Source organism: Bos taurus, chromosome 4, assembly GCF_002263795.3.
Source record: "Bos taurus isolate L1 Dominette 01449 registration number 42190680 breed Hereford chromosome 4, ARS-UCD2.0, whole genome shotgun sequence".
In the NCBI taxonomy this organism is placed as follows: Eukaryota; Metazoa; Chordata; class Mammalia; order Artiodactyla; family Bovidae; genus Bos; species Bos taurus.
In genome coordinates, this window is record NC_037331.1 from 99,304,986 (window position 1) to 99,318,503 (window position 13,518).

The 13,518-nt window shown below is 34.2% G+C and overlaps 1 protein-coding gene and 1 non-coding gene across 11 annotated transcripts in view; one reads left to right on the plus strand and one right to left on the minus strand.

Moving 5' to 3' along the window:
* CNOT4 (CCR4-NOT transcription complex subunit 4) overlaps positions 1-13,518 on the minus strand; it is a 153,299-nt gene that overhangs the window by 121,799 nt on the left and 17,982 nt on the right.
* TRNAR-GCG (transfer RNA arginine (anticodon GCG)) lies at positions 8,431-8,503 on the plus strand. The gene has a single exon. It is a non-coding gene; the product is annotated as a tRNA-Arg (tRNA).

Sequence of the window (13,518 nt, forward strand, 5' to 3'; positions counted from 1 at the left end):
TCTTATCTTGCTGGTATTAAAAAAAAGAAAGATTAACCTGCCATAGAATCAGTTTTTAACAAAATTGCTGGATGGTTTGGAGGCTGAATAAGTCTTAAAAGGTCACAAATAAGAAAGTAAATAAAAATATTCACTTAAATTAGTAGTCCTTACTTTCTGACAACTGAACTAGTGATTTGCTTAATTTAAAAGATTATTTCTAGTTTCTCCTAAATTACTTACAGTTTTAAAAACTAGATTCAAAAACAATAAAAATGGGGCTACACTAAAATTTTTGTTAAATAAAAAATAAACACAAAAAACTATTAAAACATGACAAAAATAGTTTATTATTCAATTCCTTGCAAAATATATTGTGACATTACTAACTTGGCAAACAAACAAACAGTAAGTTTTTTAATTGACTGAACCAAGCAGACACACGGAGATAGACTTAAGCACAGTGACTGTCTAGCTGCAGGATAAAAGTAGCATATTATTCTATTCTCAGCCTAGGGGGACATAAGACAAAAGAACTCCTCTGTTCCAAGAATACAATAGTACTCTTCATGACTTTCGCTCCAGGGACACTCTATTTCATTATGCTAATAACCAATCTTAACTTTTGATTCAAAACAATAATGTAGTGATGGTTGCAATAACCAAATGCTCTAGTTAGAAGTTAACATTTTCCAAACCCACTTCTAATTTGTTGTTCCTACTGAATTTCTACACAAAGCAAATGAAAATGTAACTCCACAAGATCACTTTACTCCTAGTTAATATTTTCTAATAATAATAACTAATTCCAAAGAAAATCTATTGAAATTGAGGTGTTTATACACTGCTGATGGCATTATAAATTCATTCAATTCTTTTGAAAATCAGTAACCATGCAAATTATATAATGAAGTCCTCTGCTCCAGTGTTTTTATGTCTGGAAGTACAGCTAAGGCAAATAATTTAGCTAAAAGAAATGTAAGCTATTTCAACTTTGCCTAGCACCTGAGAGTCCAATTAATACCAATTTTGCGGTCAACAGGCTGAACTCTGGTTTCAGTGAGTGTGAAGATCGGTATTTCCATGAATGAGATGGTCTCCCACTACTCTGCAAGTGTCATCTATGTAGCAGAATAACTAATAGCAACCACGTAACAAAATTTTATCAAAGATATGAATAAGTCACATACAAACGGAATTCTGCATTCTAAACTCTCATCATTGGAACAGGAAGCCTCCAAAACAAAAAGGTCAAAATCATGACCAGTAACTTTTAGGGAGAACAACTGAAATACAAAAGAATGGAAAGAATTCTGAGACTCAATGAACATGACGGAGTTAGCAGTCCTACAGTACTGAATAAAAGATGCTTACAATTTTCTCACGGATTAGCTAAGAAATAAGATGTCAGTTTTTTGCCCAATTCATAAAGAATATTAATGGCAGAGTTAATTAACAAAATTAAGCAGACCATAACCAAAACTGTACATGGTAAAATATCCCAGCAAAAACGGATGAGTCAACTCTTCTTGACAAAATTCCAATGTACAGTATATAAGAAAAGTGAATTTGTATAGGCAAGTTCAAATGAAAACTAACAAACACCAGAACTATACATAGGTAAATGAAACTAATTGCTTTAAAAAGACAGTGAAAAACACCAATGTTGTGGTAAGTAAACTAACACAAAAAAGTAAAATATAAAAAAACTGAAAGGAAACACAGTAAAACAAAATTTTTAACAAACATCACCATTGGGAGACTTGTCTTCTACATGTCATTTTCACATCTTCTACAAGGAATATATGCTGCAAATATCTAATTTTACTTTTACTAGTTAGTAAAACTGATCAAGATTAACACACAATAAGGGTACCTATTAACTTTGTTTCCACCTGTTAGGATCATAGTGGCAACCACAATAAATAATTTTTAGTACTCTTCCAGATATACCCAATGTATATATAAATATATGTTCATAAGCGTCTTTTCTTTAACTGAAAATGAAAAGGACTGTGTGCACTGTTCTGAACCTTTTTTACTTTACACTACAAATTTTTCTATCTTAATACATTTACCTCTACTTTCTTTTCCATGGCTGTAACATATTCCATCATATAGATGCACACATAATCTAGTAAACTCTGCTGACAAGAATTTCAGCAGTTTCAGCCTTTTGGTATTACAATACTGCAATGCACACTCTTCCACATATGTTTTGGTATGTTAGTATTATCAGAAACAAACCAATCTCCAAAATTCAGTCTGCATAAATTCACTGAAATTACCAAATTTACATATTCATCTCAAAGATCTCAACAAATCAGACACATGACCCTGATTATATTTTATATCAATATATACCGTATTGGCTTACTGTAACATTGCTATAACACACATATTTAGAGTATAGTCTATATGTATAAATATATTTATTAATTTAAAAATATATCTATATTTATAGCTACCTATATGTATAAATGGGCTTCCCAGGTGGCACTAGTGGTAAAGAACCACCTGCCAATGCAGGAGACACAGGTTTGATCCAGGGGTTGGGATGATCCCCTGAAGGAGGTCGTGACAAACCACTCCAGTATTCCTGCCTGAAGAACCCAATGGACAGAGGACCCTGATGGGCTACAGTCCATAGGGTCGCAAAGAGTTGGACACAACTGAAGTGACTTAACACACACATGTATAAATATTTATATTTGTTAATATAGTAATAAATAGAGAAATCTCATTTATAAATAGTTCTTATTTATAAATATTTCTATAAGCATTTTATATTTATTAGTAAATACATGTTAGTTTTGTATTTCCAGTCATTAAATTTTTCGTCTTTTGTAGCAAGATTTAGGCCACTCTTTCCAGTTCTTTCACATTCTTGTTTGAATGAAATATTTCATTACTCCACTCTTTAGGTAATTTTATTATTATTCCCCAAGGCCTCAATCGAGATAATATTCTTAATTTTTATAGCAATTAAAAAAATATTAGCATGTCTCAGCAATAGCTGCTCTAGATATTTTTTAGCACATATCTATGGTAAATGCATGTAATATTTACACTGATTTATTAATATTTATGATTGTGAAATGTTTTTCTGAATATTAAATATGTTCATTAAAAAAGTCAACCAACCTATGACCCTTAGCTTCCAATATTCCTTAAAATAAAGGGGGGGGGGGCGCTGTAAACCAAATCCCATCAAAAATCTTTAAAAGTTATTAAAATAATTCCATCCAATATACATAACTGCAAATTTTTCAAAACTTATAAAAATTTTTAATTTAAAAAAATTTATTAAAAAACAAACGCTGGTAGATGCACTTTGAAACTGACAAAAGAACCCTAAAATTATTAAAATGCTAGAAGGAAACACAAAATAACCGTTAAATAACTTTTTAAAAGATTATAAAGAAATCAGAAAGTGCTGGGGGAAAAAACATAACTCTTCAAAGAACGGGAAAGAAATCAGAGTAAACTGAAAAATTTTATTATAAAATAATGCTATTTTGTCTATACTCATTAAAAAAATGTTTTCTTGGATTGACTGATACAAAAAAACATAAATGTGACAAGTCAGCCTTGTAGATCAATTGACCTAGAGCCAGTATATTTGTATAACATATTCCTAGAAGTGAAACTGCTGGATCAAGAATGTTATGTGCGATTTTTAGTTTTAACAAACACTGCCAAATCACCCTTTAAAAAGCTGCACCAATCTACATTCTCACTAAAATCTATCAGAATCAAACATTTTAATCTTTACCAATCTAAAAATGTAAATACTGGAATCACTGTTATTTTTAATTTGCATTTTTTAAAATGTGGATGAGAGTGTATGTATGTATTTTAAGTTGTAAAGAAATATAAAACATTTATATAATGAATTTTAAAGTATACAACAATATAAAAACAAGTTACATATTAATAAGAAATCAAGACAACATGCAAAAATAATGAAGATGCTATTTATTTTAGGATTTTGGAATTATATGTTTTTTCCACTCATTTTTCAAGATTTTCTCCAATGTTATCATTATGCTCATTTTCTATCAACAAAAAGTTCTCTAATAGCCTGGGAGTAAAAAATAATCACAGTTTTTTTGCCACCCAGGCTTTTTATTTCCTGTCAATGGCCCACCCAGTTTTCAGTTGCCCAGTGCCAAAACTTGAACATAATCTTCAATTTAGCAGTCTTACTATACTTAAGCATGCATACAAATTACCTATCTTATTAAAAAATGTAAGTTCTGATTCTATAGGTAAGATAGGGTATTAAAATTTGCATTTCTAACAATCTCCCAGGTTATGCCAATGCTTTATACTCCATTCTTCAAGTCACTCTTCAGAATGAGAACCTTTAAATCTGTTACTGCCTCCTGTTCAAACTGAAGCTCCTTCTTGGTATTCAGAAACTTCCCTCTAGTTGACCCTTGATCAACATGGGTTTGAACTGGGGATCCACTTATACATGGATTTTTTTTCCCCCCAATAAACACTACAGTACTATATACCACTCATTGAAATAGTTAACCCTTGAACAACATGGGTTTGAAAAGCACAGATCCACTTACACAGGAATTTTTTTCAACAGTAAATGCTACAAGTACTACATGATCTGCTGCTGGCTGAATTCACAAATGCAAAACCTCAGATACAGAGAAATCTGGGACATGGAAGAAAGAACCACATATATGGAGGGTCAACTATAACTTGGCTTCCCAGGTGGCACCAGTGGTAAAGAACCCGCCTTCCAATGCAGGAGACGTAAGAGACGTGGGTTCCATCCCTGGGTGGGGAAGATCCCGGGGAGTAGGAAATGGCAACCCACTCCAGTATCCTTGCCTGGAAAATTCCACAGACAGAGGAGGCTGGCGGTCCACAGTTCACAGGGTCGCGAAGAGTCAGACACGACTGAAGCAACTTAGCATGCAACTATAACTTAAACACAGATTTTCTCTTTTTAAATTTTCTTTATACTTGGATTTTTGACTGCATGGAGGGTCAGTGTCCCTAATCTCCACACTGTTCACTGTATTATTTTTTTCACAAGGCTACACAAATTAATCCTGCCTCCATTCTTTAATTACGCCTTTTCTGAATTTCTATAGTACCTCTCCATTAAGCATCTGTCTTATACTATTAGAAACACTGCAGAAGTGTTCATCTTGTGTCCAATGAAGTACCTTGAAAACACAGATTTTCCTCCTATTTAATGCACAGCAATATGCCTGGCATACAATTCCTATTCAGTCTAAATTTATCCCGAGAATCATACTTTATGAGTGACTTTTTAAAGAATTATAAAAACACACCACCATACTTCACCTTGGAGTAGTAATAATTCAAGGTCAATCTGCCATTAGTGTAAGCACAAACTACAGTGCCAACATTAAAGACTAGTGACAATATTAAATTTTGTTTAGAACTATAGAAAATGTCAAATGAGACATAAAAATTAAGAATTTATGGGAAATAAAAAATTATAAGGAGAGGAATAAAGAATAAATGTCAATGATGCTCTACAAACCAATAATAAGGAACATGAACCAAACAGAATGGGTGGGCCAGGCAGCAAGGAGAGAGTTCCACAGGGAGAGTTAGGTGGTATTCCAATAGAGTCAAAAAGTAAGTAGAACATATATTCTTTTCAAGCATCCATAGAACATTCTTCCAGATAAACAATATCCGGGGCCATAAAACCTCAACAAATTTCAAAGAACTGATATCATAAACAGCATGATCACTGACCAAAATGGACTCCAACTTACAATGTATCAAACGCGAAATTCAGCAGAAGCAGTGCCCAGAGGAAAATCAGTTCAGTTCAATTCAGTCGCTCAGTCCTGTCTGACTCTTTGCGACCCCATGAATAGCAGCACACCAGGCCTCCCTGTCCATCACCAATTCCCAGAGTTCACTCAGACTCACGTCCATCGAGTCAGTGATGCCATCCAGCCGTCTCATCCTCTGTCGTCCCCTTTTCCTCCTGCCCCCAATCCCTCCCAGCATCAGAGTCTTTTCCAATGAGTCAACTCTTCACATGAGGTGGCCAAAGTACTGGAGTTTCAGCTTTAGCATCATTCCTTCCAAAGAAATCCCAGGGCTGATCTTCAGAATGGACTGGTTGGATCTCCTTGCAGTCCAAGGGACTCTCAAGAGTCTTCTCCAACACCACAGTTCAAAAGCATGAATGACCCTAAATGTTTATTTAGGAGAAAAAAAAGGCCTTAAACTTCCTAGCTCCTATTGCAAGAAACTACAAAGAAGAGGAAAATTAACTCAAAGCAAGCATAAAAGAGAAAATAATAAAGACAGAGATCAATAAAATTGAAAACAGAAATAAGACAGAGAAAATAATGAAACAAAGAGCTGGTTCTCTGTTTCAAATAAATTTATAAACCTCAAGCAAGACTAACAAAAAGAAGAAAGACTTGAATCTTAACTATCAGAAGGAAATAGGGGATTATCACTACAGATTTCTCAGTCATTAAAATAACAATAAGGAAATATTGAGAACAACTTCATACTAATAAATTCAACTTAGAAACAATTATTTAAAAACCACACATGATGTTGAGGAATATAATAAATATATATCAACTAGACATCAGGTGATCATTCTGAAATGTATAGGAATACAAAAGCACTATGTTGTATATAACAGGAACTAACATAGTGTTGGAGGTCAGTAACACTTCAAAAACAAACAAACTCATTTAAAAAAAGAGATCTATGGTTACCAGAGTCAGGGAACAGGGGATGTGGGGGGTGAATTGAATGAATGTGATCAAAAGGTACAAATTTTCTGTTTTAAGATAAATAAATACTAAGGATGTAACATACAACACGATGAATACAGTTAACATTGCTGTATGTTATATATGAAAGCTGTTAAGAAAGTAAATCCTAAGAGTTCTAATCACAAGGAAAAAATTTTTTCTATTTCTTTAATTTTGTATCTGCATAAGATGATGGATGTTCACCAAATTTATTCTGATAATCATGTAAGTGAAATTATTATGCTGTACATCTTAACCTTACACAGTGCTCTATGTCAATTATATCTCAATAAAACTGATAGAAAAAAACAATTTTTTAAAAAAACTACATTATCACCAAAACTCAATAAAAGATGAAAGAGATTATTTGAATAGTCCTGCTAGTAAAGTAATGCTCAAAATTCTCCAAGCCAGCCTTCAGCAATATGTGAACTGTGAACTTCCTGATGTTCAAGCTGGTTTTAGAAAAGGCAGAGGAACCAGAGATCAAATTGCCAACATCCACTGGATCATCGAAAAAGCAAGAGAGTTTCAGAAAAACATCTATTTCTTCTTTATTGACTATGCCAAAGCCTTTGACTGTGTGGATCACAATAAGCTGTGGAAAATTCTGAAAGAGATGGGAATACCAGACCACCTGACCTGCCTCTTGAGAAATCTGTATGCAGGTCAGGAAGCAACAATTAGAAGTGGACATGGAACAACAGACTGGTTCCAAACAGGAAAAGGAGTATGTCAAGGCTGTATATCGTCACCCTGCTTATTTAACTTCTATGCAGAGTACATCATGAGAAACTCTGGACTGGAAGAAACACAAGCTGGCATCAAGATTGCTGGGAGAAGTATCAATAACCTCAGATATGCAGATGACACCACCCTTATGGCAGAAAGTGAAGAGGAACTAAAAAGCCTCTTGGTGAAAGTGAAAGTGGAGAGTGAAAAAGTTGGCTTAAAGCTCAACATTGAGAAAACAAAGATCATGGCATCTGGTCCCATCACTTCATGGGAAATAGGTGGGGGAACAGTGGAAACAGTGTCAGACTTTATTTTTGGGGCTCCAAAATCACTGCAGATGGTGACTGCAGCCGTGAAATTAAAAGACGCTTACTCCTTGGAAGGAATGTTAGGTCCAACCTAGATAGCATATTCAAAAGCAGAGACATCACTTTGCCAACAAAGGTCTGTGTAGTCAAGGCTATGGTTTTTCCTGTGGTCATGTATGGATGTGAGAGTTGGACTGTGAAGAAGGCTGAGCGCCGAAGAATTCATGCTTTTGAACTGTGGTGTTGGAGAAGACTCTTGAGAGTCCCTTGGACTGCAAGGAGATCCAACCAGTTCATTCTGAAGGAGATCAGCCCTGGGATTTCTTTGGAAGGAATGATGCTAAAGCTGAAACTCCAGTACTTTGGCCACCTCATGCGAAGAGTTGACTCATGGGAAAAGACTCTGATGCTGGGAGGGAGTGGGGGCAGGAGGAGAAGGGGACGACAGAGGATGAGATGGCTGGATGGCATCACTGACTCGATGGATGTGAGTCTGGGTGAACTCCAGGAGTTGGTGATGGACAGGGAGGCCTGGCGTGCTGCAATTCATGGGGTCACAAAGAGTCGGACACGACTGAGCGACTGAACTGAACTGAACTGATAAGCATTATCAGGCCTCCCTGGTGGCTCAGATGGTTGAGCGTCTGCCTGCGATGCAGGAGACCCAGGTTCGATTCCTGGGTCAGGAAGATCCCCTGGAGAAGGAAATGGCAATCCACTCCAGCACTCTTGCCTGGAAAATCCCATGGACAGAAGAGCCTGATAGGCCACAGTCCATGGGGTCCCAAAGAGTCGGATACGACTGAGCGACTTCACTATAAACATTAAAAAAAAAAAAAATTTGACTCCATAGTTCAGAACTCAGGAAAAAGAAATTCCCAGGCCCAGATGGCTTCACTGGAGAATTTTACCAAAAATTTAAAGAATTAGTTTTATTTTTATACTACCTTCCAGAAAAGAGGAGGAACTCTTCCTAACTCATTTTATGAGGTGAGTATCACTGTGGCATCAAAACCAGACAGACACAGTACCAAAAAACATAAACAAAAACTTCAGACCACTATTTCTCATGAACTTAAGATGCAAAATTCCTAAACAAAATATAAGCAAATAAAATCCAGAAACATCTAAAAAGATTATTGGACTTATTCTAGGAAAGCAAGGCTGGTTCAACACTGGAAAATCAATCACTGTAATCCACCAAATAAAAGGGCTAAAGAAGAAAAATTACATGATCATATCAATGGAAAGAAAAGCATTTATCAAAATTCAAAATAAAAATTCTCAGTAAACTAGGAATAGAGGAGAACTTCCTAAATTTGGTTAAAAATAAATAAAGTCGATTAAAAAAAAACCCATGGATACCATCACAACTTAATGGCAAAAACTATGTTTCCCACATAAGCTCAAGTACAAGGCAAAGATGGCCAATCTCACCAATCTTTTTCAAGATTGGAAGTTCAGCAAACAAGGTTAAGAAAAGGAAATAAAGGCAAACAGATTGGAACAGAAGGAAAAAATCTGTCCTTGTTTGCAGATAACGTGACTTTTCATTTTGAAAATACTGGGTAATCTATAAAAAAAATGAACTAATAGAACTAATAAATTAGTTCTGCAAGGTCAAATGATAAAAGATTAACACATAAAAAGCAACCATAGTTCTATATACTGATAAACATATGAAAACCTAAGTTACAAACACAATGTCATTTAAAAATCACTCCAAACAAAATTAAATACTTTGGTATAAATCTAACAAAATGGGCAAGGTCTATATATTGAAAATTACAAAATGCTGATGAAAAAAATTTTAAAAAGACCTAAAGAACTAGACACTCAGCATGTTCAGTGACTGGAAGACACAACACAGTAAAGAACAATACTCCATAAATAATATATGTAATTGATATAGATGTAATTCTTAGCAAGTCACAGAAAGATTTTTTTTACAGGTATAAATAAGCTTATTCTAAAATCTGTATGGAAAGAAGATCCTACAAGACCTAAAACTTTAAGACCTAAAGAATCAAATTATATAGTAAGCCTGATATTGAGGCTTACTACATAGCTACATTACTCAAAACAGTGTAGTACTGATGGAGATAGACACATGGATGGATGGAATGGAACAGAAAACCCAGAAATAGGTCCACACAAATATGTCCAAGTAATTGTTGACAACAATATGCAAAGCAATTCAATAGGGGAAAAAGACTTTTCAACAGAAGGTGCTGAAACAAATGGACTAAAAAGGAAAAAAAAAATCAACTGAAACCTCCTATCTTATACAAAAAGTAGCTCAAAGTGGATCATACACTAAATGTAAAATGAAAGACAATAAAATTTCTAGGAAAAAATTTAGAAAGAAATCTTCAAGACTCAGGACTAGGACTAGGACTAAGAGTTCTTAGACTTGTAGCAAAAAGCACAATACATAAAACAGATTTAACATATTGGCCCTCATCAAATTAGAAGTTTTTTCTATGAATGACCCTATGAAGATGAAAAGACAAGCTACATACTGGGAAAAAAAAATCTGCAAACCACGTACTTGACAAAGTACTCATATCTAGAATATATAAAGAACCCTCACAACTCAAGAGCAAAAATATCAAGTTGGAAAATGGGCAAAAGACATCAGACATTTCACCAAAGAGGATATACAAATGACCAATAAGGACATGACAAGGGGTTCTACAACTTTAACCATAAGGAAGTGCAAATTAAAACTACAATGAAATATTACACATCTATTTGAATGACTATAATAAAAAATAGGGATAATACACACCCATTCTGATTAAAATGCAGAGAAACTGAATCACTCATACAACGCTTGCAGAAATGCAACATCATAGAGTAACTCTAGAAAATAGTCTTACAGCTTCTTCTAAAACTAAATATGCACTTATCTGATGATCAAGTAAGCATGCTCTTGGGAATTTATCCCCCAAAAATGAAAACTGTGTTTTCACAAGCAAAAATGTGTACACAAATGCTCAAAACAACTCAACTAGGAAAAGCAAAAAAACTACAAATAAGCCAAATAAGCAAACTGTGATATATCCACACCATTAAATATTACTCAGCAAATTAAAAAAGAACATATGATATACACAACATATATGGATTCAGAAATTATTCTTACAGATCAACCCAAATCTAAGTCTGCACAGCCAACAGACATCAGGCCTATCTTCAAAACTTAGGAAGAACCAAAAAGTTAAAGAGGGTATTCTAAGATCCAGAAAACTGACAAGTAGCGAAGTCTTTGTTTCAGTCTATCAAAGAGTATCAAAATTATCCATCCATTGAGCATCTAAGAATGTGCACTTTTATGAGCTCACTTTTCTACTTCCTTCCCACAATTCCTATTATCTCTATTTCTCTACTATTTTCTCCCAAGATACCCTTTCTCCCAATTTTCATTTTTAAACCTGTATTTTATCAATTCCAATCATTAAAAAAAAAAAAAATTCAAACTTGTTGGCCAAATTTTTTTCTTATATACTTTCTTGCGAATATGCTTTTACATAAATTTTCAATATGTAGGTACCTACTATTCTCTAAGTAGGTAAGGATAATAAAATAGTTCTCCAGTAAATAATTTTCAAATGCCTAATAAAGCCATTTTTGTTAATACCTTGATGGTAACAACATATGATAGATTAATTTGAAATATATTTTGGAGCTCAGAAGTCAACATCTCACTTTAAAATATAAGCCACAGTTACCCAAATCATTTATTCACTTAAAAATTACCCAGATCTGAACTACACCACTTTTTAAAACACCACTGTTTAAAACAGCTACAAACTGTTTTAAACAGTTTAAGGCTTAACCATATAAAGGTATTCCCTGAACTCAATATGAATCTTTTTTTTCCCAAAGATCAGAAAAGGTAAGAGAAATAAAATAAAAAACTTAAACCCTCAAAGGACTGCAACATGGAGGGAGAAACAGTAGCAATGGTGCTAAGGTCCAAGTTTATGAAAGTTTATAAAACCTGTAACAGCAAACGAAGTCAGTGCATTTTTGCTTGTGTATTTATTTGTTTGCTGGGTTTTATGGTCAAGCAGACTTTCAATGTGAAATTTTCAATCCCTTTTCTTTTCTACCAGATACAAATTGCCTTTACTTTAAATTTTAAAATTTTACATTAGTAACATAATGATTTATAAAATATACTATTAGTAGTCCTAAATATTAAGTAGTAAATAAAAGATAAACTCTTATACTTTTTAAACTCCTCCAAAATTCTCCCAGGCAATATACAGAACGCATAAGATGCCTATATAGTACCATGAGAAGAAAAGACGGAAGTCAAAAGGTTAAAAAAAAGGAAAAGAAAAAGACAACTCAGGGTTTCAGAAAGTGAATACTAATAAGCGTAACAACATAAAAATATTAAATTTGGGGGAAAAATCCTTTCATATTACATAACACCAAAATTATTTTTAGAGACTATATAATGGATTAAAATAATTGAAACTGTTAGAACAAACGAAAAAGTAAGATAAGACAACAATGTCAAAGAGAAATAAAATGCAAACCACATACGTAATTGTAAATTTTCTACTAGGCACACTGAGAAAAAGAATAGGTAATTTATCTAATCCAATATATCCAAAATATTATCAACTCAACATGTAATTATTAATTTACACTTAGCGCACAACTTAATTCAGACTAGCCACATTTCAAATGCTCAAAAGCCAACACATAGCTCATGGGTAACACAGTAAACAACACAACTCTGAAACAGCTTGAGAAAACAGGCGCATATATATATATCTTCAGACCAATCTCTTGGTACAAATCTATGGTCCTAAGTACTAAAATATGGAAAGATCTGATATCAGTAGTAACATACACACAATATCCCAACTTGTAATATGACTGCTGATCCCAGTATAAGAGAACATTCTGCAAGGGAATCAAAAGAAAACTGATTCAAGAACATCTGCTTCAGAGAACAGAAGTGAAAAGATAAAAGGAATGAACTATGAAGTTCTTTTTTCAACCAATCTCCAAGCGTCTCTACATGTTGCAATACAGTGTAACTCTTCTAGAAATCATGAGCATTATGACAAGTACATTCAGAATACCCAAAAAACATATCTTTCATTTTCCCCACCATTTTACACATGATTTCCCTATTTCTATCAATTACCCTTTTGCTGTCATGTTCAGTATCATTCTGTTGGAAACTTTATCAACAAAAGTAAAACCAACTCACATCACAGATGGCAGAATGGACTATCAAGATATCTGAAAGAAGAGTTTAGAGTATAAAATACTAATTCAAACAGAGCCAAATTTCTTAAGAAATACAATACATCCACGTGGAAGTAGGGAAAAACAGAGAAAGGGCAGGCGTAGAGGGAGGACACTGAGCCTGGCATGAGCTGGGGAGGAAGCAAGTGTTGCTAAAGGAGGTAGAGGCAGTAGTGAAATAACAACAGATTGCTGTTTTATTTGCCACACTGTGCGGCACGTGGGATTTAGTTCCCTGACAAGGGATCAAACCTGTGTCCTCCACATTGGGAGCATGGAATTATAACCACAGGGCCACCAGGGAAGTCCCAATGGATCTCTAATTTAAAAGGGTGGTCCAGTCTTCCATTCAAAGTAACTTTCTGTAATAGTAACCAACCCATAACCTCTCTTCCCAATTTCCTCTGGTATATAGGTTGTCAGGTCTT